Source organism: Meles meles, chromosome 6 (genome assembly GCF_922984935.1).
Source record: "Meles meles chromosome 6, mMelMel3.1 paternal haplotype, whole genome shotgun sequence".
NCBI classification, from domain to species: Eukaryota; Metazoa; Chordata; class Mammalia; order Carnivora; family Mustelidae; genus Meles; species Meles meles.
In genome coordinates, this window is record NC_060071.1 from 24,862,936 (window position 1) to 24,876,093 (window position 13,158).

Genomic DNA, 13,158 nt, shown 5'->3' on the forward strand with positions numbered 1-13,158 from the left:
CCTTAGAAACCCATCCACAATCGAGAAGCTCGCCCAGATGAGCACGTCTTGCTTGGCCCCGCCCTGCCCAGAGGTCTCACGTCTCAGGACCCGGGGGCATGGACGCGGTGCGGAATGCAGCCCCGGTAAGCAGCTTCGGGGTGCCCCGAGGCCGCACGCATCGCCACCAGCTTGCTTGGGTCAGTGATGAGAACTCAAGTGGTCTCGAAGAGCGATGATGACCTAAAAATCATGCTCAATAGGATTACGCTGAGGCCCAAGACAGGCGTCTGTGCCGGGATCAGCCTCCCCCAGACCCTGGGGACCCTGGAGGTGCGCCGCAGTTGTGGGCGTGAGGCCATCGTACCCTCGGGGCTCCCCGTGCTGGCCCTGGCCTGTCTGTGCCCGTCAGGGGTCCGCTCGAGGTCGTGAGGCGTTCCGCCCGGCCTCCGGACCCAATCCACCTCGCAGGACAGCTCCCTCGGTGCCATTGCTTAGGAGGCCGTTGCCCCTTGTGTCTTTCAGCGGGCCTCGGGGGCCGGAACTTGGTGCGGCGTGACCCAAGAGAGGTGAGTGGAAGACTCTGGGCCTGCAGGGAGATGCCAGGCGCCATGGGCATTGTCCGCGGAGCCCGGATCCCCGCACGGGCCCCGGCTCCAGCACTGTGCTAGGGATGGGGGCTGTGGTGGCCCACACAGCGTTGACCTGCCCATGCACAGCCGCCCTTCAGCAATCCCACGTGCAGGGAATGGGAAAGTTGGGCCAGGTCACTGGCAACGACTGGGGGCTGGGGGCATGCCGCCGTCGTCCCACATGGACCTGAGGCCTCCTTGTACGTCCAGCTGTGTCCTGTGCGCCCGAGAAGAGAGCGGACGTGAGTCCCTTGGTGTCAGGGCCCTCTGTCCCCTTCAGCGAGTGGTTGTCGCTCGAGTCACCCCAGCCGATGGTTCTGGAGAGGGCTGGAGAGGGCAGAGCTCATGAAGAATGCAGCAGACGCCCAAGTGTAAGCAGAGCCTGGGAGGCTGCTGAAGTACAGCCCTCGAATGTTTCCTCGGATTTCCCGAGTCAGCAAGGTTTCCCTGGCCCAGGGGAAGAGTGGCGAGCCCCGGGCCACAGCAGGCCATGGGGCTGAGCCGGTCCTCTGAGGCCCCCAGAGGAAGCGCCACCACAAGGGGAGAGTCAGGACCCTCCTGCAGGGCGGGCCGCGGTCTCCTGCCTTGCGCTGCTTGGTGGGAGACGGTGAGACGCGATTCCCTTTTTCGCCCTGGGCGATCAGGGCCTGGGGGCCACCGCTGGCTGCGAGTGCCAGGGCCCGGGTCCCTAGACCACCGCGGTCCCCATGTGTGGGAAGGCGTCCTTCGGGCCCTCACTTCCGGGTGCGCCACGCTTTGCTTGGGGCCCCGGCAGACATCGGGGGAGCACTGGAAATCCCTGTGCTCCAGGCCATGCTCTGGGGCCTTTCTCAGCAAGGGGAGGCTCCCACGGGGGCCCGGATCTCCGTGGATTTGGGAAGGCCAGGGATGGGCAGCGGGTCCCTTGTGTCCTGCCCCTTGCCCGCGGACCCGAGCCCTGGGTGGGTCAGCCGCCCGCCTGGACAGCACCGGCCAGGGCTTCGGGCTGGAGAGTTCTTGGCGGCATGGCACGGGCCAGCGAGCACGCCATTCCGACGGCCGGCCTCCCCCTCTCTCCTTAGGCCCCCATCCCCAAGCGAGGATCTGGCCCTGACCACCAAGTCTTGCATCGCCGAGCCCCGCCGCCAGGTCCCATGCCTCAGGAAGCCGGGGTATGGCGCTGTCCTGAGAGCAGCCTCGGTAAGCAGCTTCTGGGTGGTAGGGGACCTCCCGCGTCGCCTCGGGCGTGCTTGGGTCAATGATGAGAACTCATATGGTCTCGAAGAGCGATGAGGACCTAAAAATCACGCTCAATAGGATTACGCTGAGGCCCAAGGCAGGGGACCGTGCCGGGGTCAGCCTCCCCCAGAGCGTCGGGGCAGTGAGGGTGCGCTGCAGGTGGCCGCGGGAGGAGAACCACCTCTCGAGGCTCTCTGCTGTGGCCCCCGGACGTCGGTGCACCTGCGGGTGCCGACGGGGTGTTCTGGCATTCCAGCTGGTCTACCGACCCAGGCCTCTTCCCCGGACAGCTGCCCGAGAGCCAGGGCTTAGCCACCCTTGTGTCCTTGTGTCTTTCAGCGGGCCTGGCTGGCAAGGTTCTTGGCGCGTCTCCCACCAGGAGAGGTGAGCGGAAGCCTCTGGGCTCCGAGGGAGGCCCCAGACCCCTTGGCCTGGCATCGGGAAGCGGGGACCCCAGCAGGGACTCCGCAGCTGGGCCTGGGCTGGGGATGCGGGTCCTCATTGTCCGGACGGCACCGAAGTCCCCGTGAGCGTGTGCCCCTGAGCCATCCCAGGGGCAGGGATCGCGAAACGTGGGCCGGGGGGCTGACAAGGCCTGGAAAGCGCGGGCTGGCCGCCCAAGACCCAGGTGCACCCGAGGCCTCCTGATCAATTGCGGCGTGTCCGGGGGGCCCAGAAAGGGAGTGGACGTGAGACCCGTGGTCTCGGAGGCCACTGTGCCCTTCAGCAACACCTTGTTGCTCAAGGCCCGGCCCATGGCAGGTTTCTGCGGGCTGCACTGGCCCGAGCTCCTGTCCCGTCCTGCAGACGACCAAGGCGTTTGGGGCCCCGGGAGGCCACTTCCGAAGAGCCCACGAGGATTCGTTGAGCTGGCCAGACGGCACGGTTCCACTGGGGCGGGGGGGCAGAAACTGCACGTCCCAGGCCACAGCAGCCGTTGGGGCTCAGCCTCTCACCTGAGACTCTCAAGCACCCGGGATAGGGTCGTGGTGAAGCGGCACTGCACGGGCCGAGTCAGGTCCCTCGTCCAGAGCGGCCAGCGGGCGGTGTGCCTTGCTGCCGTGGTGGAGAGTGACCTGGCTTTCCCCGCTCGGCCGTGGGGGAGCCCTGGGCCCCGGCAACCTTTGGCTTCCCGGGCAGGGGCTCAGGTCCTTGGCTCCCAGGTGGCTCCAGGAGAGGGTGGGCGGCGTCCTGGCCAAACCTCCCGGGCCGCCGCTCTTGGCTCGCCACTCCGGGAGACAGCGGGGACCCGGCCAAAGCCCTGTGGTCCATGCCATGGTCAGGGGCCGTTCTCCAGAAGGCTGGGCTCCCACAGGGACCACGGTCTCCATTGCTTTGGGATGCCCCGGAAAGGGCAGCCGGGCCCTTGGGCCCGGCTCCTTCCTGGCGGACACCTGCCATGCTTGGCTCCGAACTCTGCCGGGCCCCCAGTGGCCAGGACTCCGGGAAAGGGGGCCCTGGGCCGCACGGCAGGCGCTTCAGACCAGGACGTTTGGACAGCTGGTCTCTCCGTCTCTCCTTAGAAACCCATCCACAATCGAGAAGCTCGCCCAGATGAGCACGTCTTGCTTGGCCCCGCCCTGCCAAGGGCGTGAGAGGTCTCACGTCTCAGGACCCGGGGGCATGGACGCGGTGCGGAATGCAGCCCCGGTAAGCAGCTTCGGGGTGCCCCGAGGCCGCACGCATCGCCACCAGCTTGCTTGGGTCAGTGATGAGAACTCAAGTGGTCTCGAAGAGCGATGATGACCTAAAAATCATGCTCAATAGGATTACGCTGAGGCCCAAGACAGGCGTCTGTGCCGGGATCAGCCTCCCCCAGACCCTGGGGACCCTGGAGGTGCGCCGCAGTTGTGGGCGTGAGGCCATCGTACCCTCGGGGCTCCCCGTGCTGGCCCTGACCTGTCTGTGCCCGTCAGGGGTCCGCTCGAGGTCGTGAGGCGTTCCGCCCGGCCTCCGGACCCAATCCACCTCGCAGGACAGCTCCCTCGGTGCCATTGCTTAGGAGACCGTTGCCCCTTGTGTCTTTCAGCGGGCCTCGGGGGCCGGAACTTGGTGCGGCGTGACCCAAGAGAGGTGAGTGGAAGACTCTGGGCCTGCAGGGAGATGCCAGGCGCCATGGGCATTGTCCGCGGAGCCCGGATCCCCGCACGGGCCCCGGCTCCAGCACTGTGCTAGGGATGGGGGCTGTGGTGGCCCACACAGCGTTGACCTGCCCATGCACAGCCGCCCTTCAGCAATCCCACGTGCAGGGAATGGGAAAGTTGGGCCAGGTCACTGGCAACGACTGGGGGCTGGGGGCATGCCGCCGTCGTCCCACATGGACCTGAGGCCTCCTTGTACGTCCAGCTGTGTCCTGTGCGCCCGAGAAGAGAGCGGACGTGAGTCCCTTGGTGTCAGGGCCCTCTGTCCCCTTCAGCGAGTGGTTGTCGCTCGAGTCACCCCAGCCGATGGTTCTGGAGAGGGCTGGAGAGGGCAGAGCTCATGAAGAATGCAGCAGACGCCCAAGTGTAAGCAGAGCCTGGGAGGCTGCTGAAGTACAGCCCTCGAATGTTTCCTCGGATTTCCCGAGTCAGCAAGGTTTCCCTGGCCCAGGGGAAGAGTGGCGAGCCCCGGGCCACAGCAGGCCATGGGGCTGAGCCGGTCCTCTGAGGCCCCCAGAGGAAGCGCCGCCACAAGGGGAGAGTCAGGACCCTCCTGCAGGGCGGGCCGCGGTCTCCTGCCTTGCGCTGCTTGGTGGGAGACGGTGAGACGCGATTCCCTTTTTCGCCCTGGGCGATCAGGGCCTGGGGGCCACCGTTGGCTGCGAGTGCCAGGGCCCGGGTCCCTAGACCACCGCGGTCCCCATGTGTGGGAAGGCGTCCTTCGGGCCCTCACATCCGGGTGCGCCACGCTTTGCTTGGGGCCCCGGCAGACATCGGGGGAGCACTGGAAATCCCTGTGCTCCAGGCCATGCTCTGGGGCCTTTCCTAGCAAGGGGAGGCTCCCACGGGGGCCCGGATCTCCGTGGATTTGGGAAGGCCAGGGATGGGCAGCGGGTCCCTTGTGTCCTGCACCTTGCCCGAGGACCCGAGCCCTGGGTGGGTCAGCCGCCCGCCTGGACAGCACCGGCCAGGGCTTCGGGCTGGAGAGTTCTTGGCGGCATGGCATGGGCCAGCGAGCACGCCGTTCCGACGGCCGGCCTCCCCCTCTCTCCTTAGGCCCCCATCCCCAAGCGAGGATCTGGCCCTGACCACCAAGTCTTGCATCGCCCAGCCCCGCCGCCAGGTCCCATGCCTCAGGAAGCCGGGGTATGGCGCTGTCCTGAGAGCAGCCTCGGTAAGCAGCTTCTGGGTGGTAGGGGACCTCCCGCGTCGCCTCGGGCGTGCTTGGGTCAATGATGAGAACTCATATGGTCTCGAAGAGCGATGAGGACCTAAAAATCACGCTCAATAGGATTACGCTGAGGCCCAAGGCAGGGGACCGTGCCGGGGTCAGCCTCCCCCAGAGCGTCGGGGCAGTGAGGGTGCGCTGCAGGTGGCTGCGGGAGGAGAACCACCTCTCGAGGCTCTCTGCTGTGGCCCCCGGACGTCGGTGCACCTGCGGGTGCCGACGGGGTGTTCTGGCGTTCCAGCTGGTCTACCGACCCAGGCCTCTTCCCCGGACAGCTGCCCGAGAGCCAGGGCTTAGCCACCCTTGTGTCCTTGTGTCTTTCAGCGGGCCTGGCTGGCAAGGTTCTTGGCGCGTCTCCCACCAGGAGAGGTGAGCGGAAGCCTCTGGGCTCCGAGGGAGGCCCCAGACCCCTTGGCCTGGCATCGGGAAGCGGGGACCCCAGCAGGGACTCCGCAGCTGGGCCTGGGCTGGGGATGCGGGTCCTCATTGTCCGGACGGCACCGACGTCCCCGTGAGCGTGTGCCCCTGAGCCATCCCAGGGGCAGGGATCGCGAAACGTGGGCCGGGGGGCTGACAAGGCCTGGAAAGCGCGGGCTGGCCGCCCAAGGCCCAGGTGCACCCGAGGCCTCCTGATCAATTGCGGCGTGTCCGGGGGGCCCAGAAAGGGAGTGGACGTGAGACCCGTGGTCTCGGAGGCCACTGTGCCCTTGAGCAACACCTTGTTGCTCAAGGCCCGGCCCATGGCAGGTTTCTGCGGGCTGCACTGGCCCGAGCTCCTGTCCCGTCCTGCAGACGACCAAGGCGTTTGGGGCCCCGGGAGGCCACTTCCGAAGAGCCCACGAGGATTCGTTGAGCTGGCCAGACGGCACGGTTCCACTGGGGCGGGGGGGGCAGAAACTGCACGTCCCAGGCCACAGCAGCCGTTGGGGCTCAGCCTCTCACCTGAGACTCTCAAGCACCCGGGATAGGGTCGTGGTGAAGCGGCACTGCACGGGCCGAGTCAGGTCCCTCGTCCAGAGCGGCCAGCGGGCGGTGTGCCTTGCTGCCGTGGTGGAGAGTGACCTGGCTTTCCCCGCTCGGCCGTGGGGGAGCCCTGGGCCCCGGCAACCTTTGGCTTCCCGGGCAGGGGCTCAGGTCCTTGGCTCCCAGGTGGCTCCAGGAGAGGGTGGGCGGCGTCCTGACCAAACCTCCCGGGCCGCCGCTCTTGGCTCGCCACTCCGGGAGACAGCGGGGACCCGGCCAAAGCCCTGTGGTCCATGCCATGGTCAGGGGCCGTTCTCCAGAAGGCTGGGCTCCCACAGGGACCACGGTCTCCATTGCTTTGGGATGCCCCGGAAAGGGCAGCCGGGCCCTTGGGCCCGGCTCCTTCCTGGCGGACACCTGCCATGCTTGGCTCCGAACTCTGCCGGGCCCCCAGTGGCCAGGACTCCGGGAAAGGGGGCCCTGGGCCGCACGGCAGGCGCTTCAGACCAGGACGTTTGGACAGCTGGTCTCTCCGTCTCTCCTTAGAAACCCATCCACAATCGAGAAGCTCGCCCAGATGAGCACGTCTTGCTTGGCCCCGCCCTGCCCAGAGGTCTCACGTCTCAGGACCCGGGGGCATGGACGCGGTGCGGAATGCAAACCCGGTAAGCAGCTTCGGGGTGCCCCGAGGCCGCACGCATCGCCACCAGCTTGCTTGGGTCAGTGATGAGAACTCAAGTGGTCTCGAAGAGCGATGATGACCTAAAAATCATGCTCAATAGGATTACGCTGAGGCCCAAGACAGGCGTCTGTGCCGGGATCAGCCTCCCCCAGACCCTGGGGACCCTGGAGGTGCGCCGCAGTTGTGGGCGTGAGGCCATCGTACCCTCGGGGCTCCCCGTGCTGGCCCTGGCCTGTCTGTGCCCGTCAGGGGTCCGCTCGAGGTCGTGAGGCGTTCCGCCCGGCCTCCGGACCCAATCCACCTCGCAGGACAGCTCCCTCGGTGCCATTGCTTAGGAGACCGTTGCCCCTTGTGTCTTTCAGCGGGCCTCGGGGGCCGGAACTTGGTGCGGCGTGACCCAAGAGAGGTGAGTGGAAGACTCTGGGCCTGCAGGGAGATGCCAGGCGCCATGGGCATTGTCCGCGGAGCCCGGATCCCCGCACGGGCCCCGGCTCCAGCACTGTGCTAGGGATGGGGGCTGTGGTGGCCCACACAGCGTTGACCTGCCCATGCACAGCCGCCCTTCAGCAATCCCACGTGCAGGGTATGGGAAAGTTGGGCCAGGTCACTGGCAACGACTGGGGGCTGGGGGCATGCCGCCGACGTCCCACATGGACCTGAGGCCTCCTTGTACGTCCAGCTGTGTCCTGTGCGCCCGAGAAGAGAGCGGACGTGAGTCCCTTGGTGTCAGGGCCCTCTGTCCCCTTCAGCGAGTGGTTGTCGCTCGAGTCACCCCAGCCGATGGTTCTGGGGCTGGAGAGGGCAGAGCTCATGAAGAATGCAGCAGACGCCCAAGTGTAAGCAGAGCCTGGGAGGCTGCTGAAGTACAGCCCTCGAATGTTTCCTCGGATTTCCCGAGTCAGCAAGGTTTCCCTGGCCCAGGGGAAGAGTGGCGAGCCCCGGGCCACAGCAGGCCATGGGGCTGAGCCGGTCCTCTGAGGCCCCCAGAGGAAGCGCCGCCACAAGGGGAGAGTCAGGACCCTCCTGCAGGGCGGGCCGCGGTCTCCTGCCTTGCGCTGCTTGGTGGGAGACGGTGAGACGCGATTCCCTTTTTCGCCCTGGTCGGTCAGGGCCTGGGGGCCACCGTTGGCTGCGAGTGCCAGGGCCCGGGTCCCTAGACCACCGCGGTCCCCATGTGTGGGAAGGCGTCCTTCGGGCCCTCACTTCCGGGTGCGCCACGCTTTGCTTGGGGCCCCGGCAGACATCGGGGGAGCACTGGAAATCCCTGTGCTCCAGGCCATGCTCTGGGGCCTTTCCTAGCAAGGGGAGGCTCCCACGGGGGCCCGGATCTCCGTGGATTTGGGAAGGCCAGGGATGGGCAGCGGGTCCCTTGTGTCCTGCCCCTTGCCCGAGGACCCGAGCCCTGGGTGGGTCAGCCGCCCGCCTGGACAGCACCGGCCAGGGCTTCGGGCTGGAGAGTTCTTGGCGGCATGGCACGGGCCAGCGAGCACGCCGTTCCGACGGCCGGCCTCCCCCTCTCTCCTTAGGCCCCCATCCCCAAGCGAGGATCTGGCCCTGACCACCAAGTCTTGCATCGCCCAGCCCCGCCGCCAGGTCCCATGCCTCAGGAAGCCGGGGTATGGCGCTGTCCTGAGAGCAGCCTCGGTAAGCAGCTTCTGGGTGGTAGGGGACCTCCCGCGTCGCCTCGGGCCTGCTTGGGTCAATGATGAGAACTCATATGGTCTCGAAGAGCGATGAGGACCTAAAAATCACGATCAATAGGATTACGCTGAGGCCCAAGGCAGGGGACCGTGCCGGGGTCAGCCTCCCCCAGAGCGTCGGGGCAGTGAGGGTGCGCTGCAGGTGGCCGCGGGAGGAGAACCACCTCTCGAGGCTCTCTGCTGTGGCCCCCGGACGTCGGTGCACCTGCGGGTGCCGACGGGGTGTTCTGGCGTTCCAGCTGGTCTACCGACCCAGGCCTCTTCCCCGGACAGCTGCCCGAGAGCCAGGGCTTAGCCACCCTTGTGTCCTTGTGTCTTTCAGCGGGCCTGGCTGGCAAGGTTCTTGGCGCGTCTCCCACCAGGAGAGGTGAGCGGAAGCCTCTGGGCTCCGAGGGAGGCCCCAGACCCCTTGGCCTGGCATCGGGAAGCGGGGACCCCAGCAGGGACTCCGCAGCTGGGCCTGGGCTGGGGATGCGGGTCCTCATTGTCCGGACGGCACCGAAGTCCCCGTGAGCGTGTGCCCCTGAGCCATCCCAGGGGCAGGGATCGCGAAACGTGGGCCGGGGGGCTGACAAGGCCTGGAAAGCGCGGGCTGGCCGCCCAAGGCCCAGGTGCACCCGAGGCCTCCTGATCAATTGCGGCGTGTCCGGGGGGCCCAGAAAGGGAGTGGACGTGAGACCCGTGGTCTCGGAGGCCACTGTGCCCTTCAGCAACACCTTGTTGCTCAAGGCCCGGCCCATGGCAGGTTTCTGCGGGCTGCACTGGCCCGAGCTCCTGTCCCGTCCTGCAGACGACCAAGGCGTTTGGGGCCCCGGGAGGCCACTTCCGAAGAGCCCACGAGGATTCGTTGAGCTGGCCAGACGGCACGGTTCCACTGGGGCGGGGGGGCAGAAACTGCACGTCCCAGGCCACAGGAGCCGTTGGGGCTCAGCCTCTCACCTGAGACTCTCAAGCACCCGGGATAGGGTCGTGGTGAAGCGGCACTGCACGGGCCGAGTCAGGTCCCTCGTCCAGTGCGGCCAGCGGGCGGTGTGCCTTGCTGCCGTGGTGGAGAGTGACCTGGCTTTCCCCGCTCGGCCGTGGGGGAGCCCTGGGCCCCGGCAACCTTTGGCTTCCCGGGCAGGGGCTCAGGTCCTTGGCTCCCAGGTGGCTCCAGGAGAGGGTGGGCGGCGTCCTGGCCAAACCTCCCGGGCCGCCGCTCTTGGCTCGCCACTCCGGGAGACAGCGGGGACCCGGCCAAAGCCCTGTGGTCCATGCCATGGTCAGGGGCCGTTCTCCAGAAGGCTGGGCTCCCACAGGGACCACGGTCTCCATTGCTTTGGGATGCCCCGGAAAGGGCAGCCGGGCCCTTGGGCCCGGCTCCTTCCTGGCGGACACCTGCCATGCTTGGCTCCGAACTCTGCCGGGCCCCCAGTGGCCAGGACTCCGGGAAAGGGGGCCCTGGGCCGCACGGCAGGCGCTTCAGACCAGGACGTTTGGACAGCTGGTCTCTCCGTCTCTCCTTAGAAACCCATCCACAATCGAGAAGCTCGCCCAGATGAGCACGTCTTGCTTGGCCCCGCCCTGCCCAGAGGTCTCACGTCTCAGGACCCGGGGGCATGGACGCGGTGCGGAATGCAGCCCCGGTAAGCGGCTTCGGGGTGCCCCGAGGCCGCACGCATCGCCACCAGCTTGCTTGGGTCAGTGATGAGAACTCAAGTGGTCTCGAAGAGCGATGATGACCTAAAAATCATGCTCAATAGGATTACGCTGAGGCCCAAGACAGGCGTCTGTGCCGGGATCAGCCTCCCCCAGACCCTGGGGACCCTGGAGGTGCGCCGCAGTTGTGGGCGTGAGGCCATCGTACCCTCGGGGCTCCCCGTGCTGGCCCTGGCCTGTCTGTGCCCGTCAGGGGTCCGCTCGAGGTCGTGAGGCGTTCCGCCCGGCCTCCGGACCCAATCCACCTCGCAGGACAGCTCCCTCGGTGCCATTGCTTAGGAGACCGTTGCCCCTTGTGTCTTTCAGCGGGCCTCGGGGGCCGGAACTTGGTGCGGCGTGACCCAAGAGAGGTGAGTGGAAGACTCTGGGCCTGCAGGGAGATGCCAGGCGCCATGGGCATTGTCCGCGGAGCCCGGATCCCCGCACGGGCCCCGGCTCCAGCACTGTGCTAGGGATGGGGGCTGTGGTGGCCCACACAGCGTTGACCTGCCCATGCACAGCCGCCCTTCAGCAATCCCACGTGCAGGGAATGGGAAAGTTGGGCCAGGTCACTGGCAACGACTGGGGGCTGGGGGCATGCCGCCGTCGTCCCACATGGACCTGAGGCCTCCTTGTACGTCCAGCTGTGTCCTGTGCGCCCGAGAAGAGAGCGGACGTGAGTCCCTTGGTGTCAGGGCCCTCTGTCCCCTTCAGCGAGTGGTTGTCGCTCGAGTCACCCCAGCCGATGGTTCTGGGGCTGGAGAGGGCAGAGCTCATGAAGAATGCAGCAGACGCCCAAGTGTAAGCAGAGCCTGGGAGGCTGCTGAAGTACAGCCCTCGAATGTTTCCTCGGATTTCCCGAGTCAGCAAGGTTTCCCTGGCCCAGGGGAAGAGTGGCGAGCCCCGGGCCACAGCAGGCCATGGGGCTGAGCCGGTCCTCTGAGGCCCCCAGAGGAAGCGCCGCCACAAGGGGAGAGTCAGGACCCTCCTGCAGGGCGGGCCGCGGTCTCCTGCCTTGCGCTGCTTGGTGGGAGACGGTGAGACGCGATTCCCTTTTTCGCCCTGGGCGATCAGGGCCTGGGGGCCACCGTTGGCTGCGAGTGCCAGGGCCCGGGTCCCTAGACCACCGCGGTCCCCATGTGTGGGAAGGCGTCCTTCGGGCCCTCACTTCCGGGTGCGCCACGCTTTGCTTGGGGCCCCGGCAGACATCGGGGGAGCACTGGAAATCCCTGTGCTCCAGGCCATGCTCTGGGGCCTTTCCTAGCAAGGGGAGGCTCCCACGGGGGCCCGGATCTCCGTGGATTTGGGAAGGCCAGGGATGGGCAGCGGGTCCCTTGTGTCCTGCCCCTTGCCCGAGGACCCGAGCCCTGGGTGGGTCAGCCGCCCGCCTGGACAGCACCGGCCAGGGCTTCGGGCTGGAGAGTTCTTGGCGGCATGGCACGGGCCAGCGAGCACGCCGTTCCGACGGCCGGCCTCCCCCTCTCTCCTTAGGCCCCCATCCCCAAGCGAGGATCTGGCCCTGACCACCAAGTCTTGCATCGCCCAGCCCCGCCGCCAGGTCCCATGCCTCAGGAAGCCGGGGTATGGCGCTGTCCTGAGAGCAGCCTCGGTAAGCAGCTTCTGGGTGGTAGGGGACCTCCCGCGTCGCCTCGGGCGTGCTTGGGTCAATGATGAGAACTCATATGGTCTCGAAGAGCGATGAGGACCTAAAAATCACGCTCAATAGGATTACGCTGAGGCCCAAGGCAGGGGACCGTGCCGGGGTCAGCCTCCCCCAGAGCGTCGGGGCAGTGAGGGTGCGCTGCAGGTGGCCGCGGGAGGAGAACCACCTCTCAAGGCTCTCTGCTGTGGCCCCCGGACGTCGGTGCACCTGCGGGTGCCGACGGGGTGTTCTGGCGTTCCAGCTGGTCTACCGACCCAGGCCTCTTCCCCGGACAGCTGCCCGAGAGCCAGGGCTTAGCCACCCTTGTGTCCTTGTGTCTTTCAGCGGGCCTGGCTGGCAAGGTTCTTGGCGCGTCTCCCACCAGGAGAGGTGAGCGGAAGCCTCTGGGCTCCGAGGGAGGCCCCAGACCCCTTGGCCTGGCATCGGGAAGCGGGGACCCCAGCAGGGACTCCGCAGCTGGGCCTGGGCTGGGGATGCGGGTCCTCATTGTCCGGACGGCACCGAAGTCCCCGTGAGCGTGTGCCCCTGAGCCATCCCAGGGGCAGGGATCGCGAAACGTGGGCCGGGGGGCTGACAAGGCCTGGAAAGCGCGGGCTGGCCGCCCAAGGCCCAGGTGCACCCGAGGCCTCCTGATCAATTGCGGCGTGTCCGGGGGGCCCAGAAAGGGAGTGGACGTGAGACCCGTGGTCTCGGAGGCCACTGTGCCCTTGAGCAACACCTTGTTGCTCAAGGCCCGGCCCATGGCAGGTTTCTGCGGGCTGCACTGGCCCGAGCTCCTGTCCCGTCCTGCAGACGACCAAGGCGTTTGGGGCCCCGGGAGGCCACTTCCGAAGAGCCCACGAGGATTCGTTGAGCTGGCCAGACGGCACGGTTCCACTGGGGCGGGGGGGCAGAAACTGCACGTCCCAGGCCACAGGAGCCGTTGGGGCTCAGCCTCTCACCTGAGACTCTCAAGCACCCGGGATAGGGTCGTGGTGAAGCGGCACTGCACGGGCCGAGTCAGGTCCCTCGTCCAGAGCGGCCAGCGGGCGGTGTGCCTTGCTGCCGTGGTGGAGAGTGACCTGGCTTTCCCCGCTCGGCCGTGGGGAAGCCCTGGGCCCCGGCAACCTTTGGCTTCCCGGGCAGGGGCTCAGGTCCTTGGCTCCCAGGTGGCTCCAGGAGAGGGTGGGCGGCGTCCTGGCCAAACCTCCCGGGCCGCCGCTCTTGGCTCGCCACTCCGGGAGACAGCGGGGACCCGGCCAAAGCCCTGTGGTCCATGCCATGGTCAGGGGCCGT

General features: G+C 67.4%; 8 non-coding genes across 8 annotated transcripts; all 8 read left to right on the forward strand.

Moving 5' to 3' along the window:
- Positions 1–177: 177 nt before the first annotated feature.
- On the forward strand, positions 178–258 carry LOC123944999. Its single transcript, XR_006818923.1, has one exon. It is a non-coding gene; the product is annotated as a small nucleolar RNA SNORD115 (small nucleolar RNA).
- A 1,584-nt stretch (positions 259–1,842) lies between these two features.
- Positions 1,843–1,923, forward strand: LOC123945552. Its single transcript, XR_006819373.1, has one exon. It is a non-coding gene; the product is annotated as a small nucleolar RNA SNORD115 (small nucleolar RNA).
- A 1,608-nt stretch (positions 1,924–3,531) lies between these two features.
- LOC123945000 lies at positions 3,532–3,612 on the forward strand. Its single transcript, XR_006818924.1, has one exon. It is a non-coding gene; the product is annotated as a small nucleolar RNA SNORD115 (small nucleolar RNA).
- Positions 3,613–5,196: 1,584 nt separating this feature from the next.
- Positions 5,197–5,277, forward strand: LOC123945553. The gene has a single exon (XR_006819374.1). It is a non-coding gene; the product is annotated as a small nucleolar RNA SNORD115 (small nucleolar RNA).
- A 1,601-nt stretch (positions 5,278–6,878) lies between these two features.
- On the forward strand, positions 6,879–6,959 carry LOC123945002. The gene has a single exon (XR_006818925.1). It is a non-coding gene; the product is annotated as a small nucleolar RNA SNORD115 (small nucleolar RNA).
- A 1,580-nt stretch (positions 6,960–8,539) lies between these two features.
- On the forward strand, positions 8,540–8,620 carry LOC123945036. The gene has a single exon (XR_006818958.1). It is a non-coding gene; the product is annotated as a small nucleolar RNA SNORD115 (small nucleolar RNA).
- A 1,600-nt stretch (positions 8,621–10,220) lies between these two features.
- On the forward strand, positions 10,221–10,301 carry LOC123945003. The gene has a single exon (XR_006818926.1). It is a non-coding gene; the product is annotated as a small nucleolar RNA SNORD115 (small nucleolar RNA).
- Positions 10,302–11,881: 1,580 nt separating this feature from the next.
- Positions 11,882–11,962, forward strand: LOC123945554. Its single transcript, XR_006819375.1, has one exon. It is a non-coding gene; the product is annotated as a small nucleolar RNA SNORD115 (small nucleolar RNA).
- Positions 11,963–13,158: the final 1,196 nt, after the last annotated feature.